At 48.0% G+C, this 7,500-nt stretch overlaps 1 protein-coding gene across 1 annotated transcript in view; it reads left to right on the top strand.

The window, feature by feature from the left end:
• The window catches only part of rut (adenylate cyclase rutabaga), a 323,475-nt gene that overhangs the window by 4,408 nt on the left and 311,567 nt on the right, over window positions 1–7,500 (top strand). The window lies entirely within an intron of this gene.

Below are 7,500 nucleotides of genomic sequence, written 5' to 3'. Positions count from 1 at the left end.
AAATCTCGTCTACTTGGGTTCAGGAAATGGAATAGGAAAGGGAGGATGTGGAGGAGGAGATGGAGCAAGCGGAGAAGGCGGGGTTAGGAAGGGAAGATTCACAGATAGAAGTAGAGGAAGAGAGGGCAGTGTGGGCAGTGATTGGGTGAAAGAAAGGAGAGAGAACCACTTGGGGAGAAAGATATCATGATGGGAGAGGTGATTGGAAAGATAAAGTTGGAAATGGGGGGAGGGATGGAAGTGAAGTACGCTCAGGAGGTGGAGACAATGTAAATTTAGTGGACGAAGTAGAAAAAATGGACGTAGAATTGTATATATATATATATATATATATATATATATATATATATATATATATATATATATATATATATGTATGTATGTATGTATGTATGTATATGCATATGTATACACAGATGGAGGAGGGAAGGGGAACTAGCAATAGTAGCAGAGTGAGCAACGGATTCATTCTTGGCGGAGTAACCTCCCGCTTGCGGCGCTGGGAAGGACCATCGGCAGTGGCAAGAGGTGGCGGTAGGTGGCAAGAGGTGCTCACTCCCCCTATTCTCTGTCGAGGACCGGCGTCCGATAATGAGCCGGCTTCAAGTGCCAGTTATGTACACACGTCCTTGACCAGAGTAAACACTTTTAAATTGGCGAACAAGGACGCGGCGGCACACACAAGCTCATCCTTCAAGCACGGGCGGGCGTTCAGAGCATTGGTGCCTACTTTTCTCCTGCTTATGGTTGCTTATTGAATAAGACGAAAACTTTTTGTAGTGCTGATGATGTATCAGATATGCCTATGGATAGTATGATGTGTACTATCATTCATTGCCAAGATTTCAAAAGATAATATTTTTCACTAGATATAGTTTTCTTCGGACTCGTCTCGGTGCTTCCGAGTGCCATTGTCTGGTACCTGTCCCTTTCTCCCCCCTTTCCCGGTTAAAGGTCATGGCAGGTCAGTTTCACCTTGTCGGGGTTTCCTTGGAAAAGTGTCTCGGGTGAAGCCCTGTTCGCAGCAGCAAAACCCCACAATTCATTCTCAGCCTCTCGTGCACATTTTTTTTACTTTTAGGTTTCTCGGATGACGTAATGCGTCTTGCAATGACGTCACTGCCATTCAAGGGAGAGGGATAGATGGGGTAAAGGGGAGGTGGAGGTTATTGCAATATTTCGTCCCACGTGACCGAAGGTGGTGGTAGATGACTAGTGGTGACGTGACCGTGTCGCGACGTGACTGGGTGCCAGGACTGAGGTTCATTGTGTATGTGTGTATATACATGTATGCGTATGTGAATGTATGTCTGTATGCATGTACGTGAGGGTGTGCAACTGTGCATGTGCGTGCTTGGTGAAATGTGGAAAATATCTCGCGTTGCTCATGCCGTAACCGGTTATCTCGAATTTCACTTGTCACCTTCACGTCGTCAGTCGAGGAAATGAAGAAGCTCGTAGAGATAGCCAGAGGCGTGATGACGAGGCGATATCAACGGAGATCATCTCATTACTCCCGAGATGGCCAGAGGAATCCCTCCTTCCCAGCCCATACCTCCTTCTGCTCTCTCTCCTCCTCTTCATCCTTTCTCCTTTTTCCTCCTCCTCCTCTTATTCCCCCTTCTCCTCCCTCCTCCCCCTCCTCCTCCTCCTCCTCCTCCTCCTCCTCCTCCTCCTCCTCCTCCTCCTCCTCCTCCTCCTCCTACTCCTCCTCATTCTCCTTTTCTCCTCCTTCTCCTCCTCCCCTTTCTTTTCGTATTCGCCCTCCGCTTTCTCTTCCTCCTATTCCTCCTCCGCCTCCTCTTCCTTCTCTTCCTCCTTCGCCTCCTCTTTCTTCCTCTTCCTTCTTTTTCTTCCCCCTCACCTTTCTCCCTCTTCCTCCTCATTCTCCTCCTCTTCCTTCTCCACCTCCTCCTCCTCCTCCTCTTTCTCTTCTTCCTCTTCCTCTTCCTTCTCCTCTTCCACCACCACCTCCTCCTCCTCTTCCTGTTCCTTCTCCTCTTCCACCTCCTCATCCTCATCCTCATCCTTATCCTCCTCCTCTTCCTTCTCTTATTCCACCTCCTCCTACTCCTCCTCCTCCTCCTCCTCCTCCTCCTCCTCCTCCTCCTCCTCCTCCTCCTCCTCCTCCTCCTCCTCCTCCTGACCGCTCCCTCAGCGTCCCTCGCGAAGACGCCAAGCGGAGGGCTTAAGTGATGAGTGCGGCCAAAGGGAGCAATAAGGGAGGCTGGAGATGAGAAGAAAATGGGAACAGGGATGCTGCACAGATCATCGAGTCTCCCTTAAAGGCTGTGGAACGAGGTGATCTTCGTGCGGGGAGGAGGAGGTGGGGGAGGGGGGGGAGGACGAGGACGAGGAGGTGGAGGAGGAGGAGGAGGTGGGGGAGGACGAAGGACGAAGGACGAGGAGGGGGGAGGGGGAAGGACGAAGGACGAGGAGGAGGGAGGGAGGAGGCAAGAAGAAGGGGAATGGGTGGCGAAAGAGAAACTGGAGGAGGAGGAGGAGAATGACGACGACAACGAGGGGAGGGGGGGAGGCAGAATAATAGAGGAATAAGTAAGTTCGTGAGTGAGTGCGGCATCGGCAAGCGAATTCGTGTGGTTGCGCATATGCGGCAGATCTGGTGCGTATACATGTAAGTGTGTGCTTATAAGGTAGATAAGTGTGTGTGGATGTGCCTATATGGTCAGTGAGCGCATATGTAAAGTGTGTTTTGGTAGGTATATGGGTTTGTAGGCCTAAGTATGTATGTTTGCATATACAGCAAACCAGTGCGTATTTTTGTGTGTGCGTATAATTTATGTTAATGAGATTGTATGTATGTGCATATAAGGTTAGTAAATGCATATGAGTACGTATATATGCCAAGTAAATGCTTATTGTGTTAATATGTAAATACATGTGTGTATGTAAGTATGTGTTTGCAAGGCAAGTCCCTACCTGTGTCAGCATGTGTGCCTAGCAATTTTTAAGTTTGTGCATATAGGCCTTTTTGTATATGTAAGGTAAGTAATAAGTGTTTGTGTATAGCAAGTTGAAAAGTTGTGTGTGCTCTGATAGAGAAATGCAAATAAGTATACTAACCCTGGTGTCCGTGCGTATAGGTTTGCGTGTAAGACGTGTGTATGTGTGTGTGTGTGTGTGTCGATGTCCATACGCGTGTTTGCGTCTCGGTTGAAAGGGAAGATCTACGGCGGCAAATAACCCTCTTTAAGTCCTCTCCATCAAGTGCCCATGGCGAAACTCACCGCCGATGACGCAGCGAACTCCATAGCAATGGATTTCCTCCCTCGACGTTATAATAATAAAACGAAATTCCGTTTATCATTTACCGATATAAAGCAGTTGCAATCCGCAGTGATTCAGATCGATCGGCTGGAGGAGACGCGAGAGCCATTCTCACGAGACAGGGGGAGAAGGAGAGGGAGAGGGAAAGGGAGAGGGGGAGAGAGGAAGAGGAAAAGGGTGAGGGTGAGAGGGAAAGGGAATAGGGGGGAGAGATTGGGAGTAGAGGAAAGAGAAGGGGAGAGGGAGGATATCAAGGGAGAGAGAGGAAAAGAGAGAGAGAGAGAGAGAGAGAGAGAGAGAGAGAGAGAGAGAGAATGAAATAGAGAGAAAGAAAGAGAAATATATAGAGAGAAATTGAAACAGAAAGACAGACAGAGACAAAGAAAGAGAGTGAGAGTGAGGCTAGAGAGAAAGATGAAAGTGGATATATGTCTATATCTATAGAGAGATAGAAAGGAAGAAGGATGGTGAAGAGGGAAGAAAGAGAGAGAGAGCGACTAGAGTTAAAAACCGACTTTGGTTACCTTAGATAATTACATTTATTTTTTTCACAACAGAGCGAAGGGGAGGAGTTAAATGTCTCTTTTTAGATTATGAATTAATAGGATCACATGAAACAGGTAGTCTCGTCATAATCGAAGTTTGAAGTTAGTTTAATGTACAAAATGTCGTTATAGTATTCTTTCTAGGAATTCGTAAGCTCGGGTAATGAGTCACTGTTGATTTGCGTGCTAATAATTCCATGAATTATCATGATTTAATATGCACACTATTGCAGAAATACGCGGTATCTACTCAGGCATCTACTCAAGTGGAGAGACGAGTGTTTACGGGTTTGCATAAACATTGATGGATATATAAACGTATATTCATGAATCCATGTAGTGGAGTGTAATCTACCTGAAATGATACTGATTATTTCACGATCGTAAACAGATTAATGAAGACAGCTGCAGAAGTGGGTTCACCTCAGTTCGGAGTATACAGTTCTTTTTTTTTTATTCTCTTTATCATAAAAAAACAAACTTCTGTAGGTGTAGCGAGCTTGAGCTTGCTGGGCAGCGCTAGGAGGAGGGCCTAGGGAGGAGGGAGGGGGGCGAGGAGGCAAAATTGTGGATTCTAATCATTGACTCCCCATGAATGGGCACCTCGTTAGTCGGTTATGAAGGTGCTGGAGCGTGGCTGGACGGGCGTGGCCTCGGCTGTATTTGTGTAACCGACCACAACATCAGATTTGGTCGAGGAGTGAGTCTGTCGCCCGGCAAGACGCATGGTGTCGGGAGTCTGTATGTAGTAAAGGGGGTAGATGTTGCGTGCGAGGAGATGGAGAAGAAGAAAAATGAGAGGGATTGAAAGGGAATAAGGGAAATAAGTAGAGAAAGGGAAAATAATCAGCGTAAGAGAAAGTCGTTGTTACAATGGGAAAGAGATGAGAAGAAACGAGTTGAAGAGAGACGGACGGAATGCGAGTAGTGTAAGATAGAACTGAGAAGGAGCTGGAGAAGCTTTTTCCTGGAGATTCTTTTTTCCTTTTCGTACGAATGACACGACAGTTGGGCAGAACAGGCCATTATTCAGCCTGTATTACCTCTTTTATTGCCTTTGTCATCTTGCTTCACCGTCTACTCTCGACAGAAGGACTGCAGGCAAAGAAGGCACTGACCTCCCTTCGTTTATCACTTAGTTTTATGCGTGTGATCGTCCACTGGTCTGAGGGGGAAGGGGCAAGCACTTGTGTGTGGTTTTAACCTCCAGAGCAATCGAAAGGAGACTGTCCTGTCAGCAAAGGAAATAGCCTGGCTAGTAGTTGAGGCTATTGTATCAACAAGTGGAACAGTCCGATCAACACACATTTTTCTGGGGGTCATATCAACAGATGGGAACAGCCAGATCAGTGGGCAAAGTTAGCCGGGTCAGTAGGCAAGGTAGGTAGGTCAGCAGGTGGCAGCAGTAACGGGGTCGATGCGCCTCAAGCACACTGCTGAGGGCGACAAAAACTAGTCAGGCCGCGATAATGGAGATAAGAGATGTGAAGTTCCGCTCCCGGCAGAACCCGTGCGGCGTTGGGTTGGGTGACGTACTGGTAAAAGAGCGAGGCCGTGCACATGCTACCTATATCGCACGTGCGTACGTGCTACTGGATCAGGTGCACGTATTTTCCCGCGAGCTTGTTTGTTTACCTGTGATCATTCGGGTGATATTGCCTGCCGCTAAATTTGGATGTCTTGCTGATAATTACATGCGTTTTCGGGCTTCTTTTGATAGTGGTGTTTTCTCCCTTGAGTCCACTGAGAAGAATGTTTTCCCTGAGCCGCCCCGTTGAAAATATTGTATGAATAAACCATTTGTGACATTTTATTTTACGCACCGAGTTTATACTTGAAAAAATAAAAACGCTTAAAAGTTTGCATCTTTTTTTAGCCATAATGACATCCGTTAGGACTGTTGACATTATGTCTGCCTGCATGTTTGGGTTCTTTTCAAGTGCGATTGAAATCAATTTGATTGTATTTGTTTGGGCATTCAATTTATTTTGTTTATTTACTAGTTTTTGCATTTGTTTGTGCACTTTTAGTATGATGTCTGCATTTTTAGTAGTTTATATGTTTACCTTAACATATATGAATTAGAGAAGAAAGTAATTCCCTGAGTCGCAGCGCAGATCAAGGGAACGAGAGAGGCGAAAGAAGGGGGGGGGGGGGGAATGCGGAGAGGACCAATACTAGTAGTGCCAGAGGAGGAAAAAATGTGTCGGGTAACATCTCCCCATCTGGTGGAAGGGAGTGAATTAGTGTGACCTGGTCTGTCCTTACATCCTCCCTCCCTTCCTATTAATCTCCCTCTCTTTCTCCCTCCCTCTCTCCCACCCTCCCACCCTCCCTCCATCCCTCTCTCCCACCCTCCCTCCCTCCCTCTCTCCCATCCTCCCTCCCTCCCTCTCTCCCACCCTCCCTATCTCCCCCCCTCTCCTTCCCTCTCTCTTCCTCTCTCCCACCCTCTCCCTCCCTCTCTCCCACCCTCCCTATCTCCCTCTCTCTCCTTCCCTCTCTCCCTCCCTCTCTCCCTCCCTATCTCCCTCTCTCTCCTTCCCTCTCTCCCTCCCTCTCTCCCTCCCTCTCTCCCTCCCTCTCTCCTCCCTTCGTTCCCCCCTGCCTCCAGTGGTTAACACGCTGAAGGGAGAACCTTGGCGAGAGGCCAGCGTAGTTGGAGGGGGAAAGGGACGGGCGAAAGGGAAGTGAAAGGAAAGGAAGGAAGGAGGAGACGAAGAAGGAGAAGGGGAAGGAGAAAGGAGGGAAGGAGTTAAAGAGAGAAGAGGAGATAAGAGAGAAAAGAGAAGAGAGAAGCACACAGAGGAAGAGAGATGGACGGAGGAAGCGCATCAGAAGTTCCAGTAAGGGAGAGGAGAGAAGATGGAAGAAGAATGGAAGAAGATGGAAGAGTGAATTGAGGTTGTGATAGAAAGGGGATGAGGAAAAGAAATACTTCTGAAATGAGGAATGGAGGACAGATGCAGAGGCAGAACAGAGAGAGAGAGAGAGAGAGAGAGAGAGAGAGAGAGAGAGAGAGAGAGAGAGAGAGAGAGAGAGAGAGAGAGAGAGAGAGAGAGAGGGGGGGGGGGGAGAATACATATAACAGAGAGTAGCAAACAATTAGGTATGATGAAATAAACTGAGGAGGAGCGATGGAGAGGGAGAGAGAGAGAGTTATTGGGAGGGAGAAGAAACGAGAGAGAGATAAGCGGATCGAAAGAGGGCGGAGTGTAAGGGGAAGGAAGGGGAGGAGAAGCAGGGAAGGGAGGGAGCGGACGAGAGAGAGGAAAAGGTAGGGAAGGGGGACGAGGGGATGAGGTGAGAGAGGAGGGATAGGGGCGAGAACGAGGTAAGGGAGAGGGTGGGATAGGGGCGAGAGGGAGGGATGGGAGCGAGAGGGAGGGAATCGGAGAGTCAGCCACAAAAACTAGTTATCTGCGGGTGGAGGTGGGTGGGGTAGAGAAGAGGTGTGGGGAGGATCCGGCGCAGAATCTGGGCGTGGGGAGATTCGAGAAGAGAGAGAGGGAGATAAGGAGACTCAAGAAGATAGAAATAAGGAGAGGCCTTGCTCATTTCCGTACAACAGACACAAGTTACTCAAAAGAGTAAATAAATCTAAAATAGTATACCGCACACCTTTCCCAACCCTACTCCAGCAGGCAAACAAAGAAGCAGTCAGTGA

This window comes from Penaeus japonicus, unplaced genomic scaffold (genome assembly GCF_977035675.1).
Source record: "Penaeus japonicus unplaced genomic scaffold, GWHDUDI00000001_assembly GWHDUDI00000001, whole genome shotgun sequence".
Lineage (NCBI taxonomy): Eukaryota > Metazoa > Arthropoda > Malacostraca > Decapoda > Penaeidae > Penaeus > Penaeus japonicus.
Note: the sequence above shows the minus strand (reverse complement) of the source record. Positions and strands in the feature narration are given on the sequence as shown.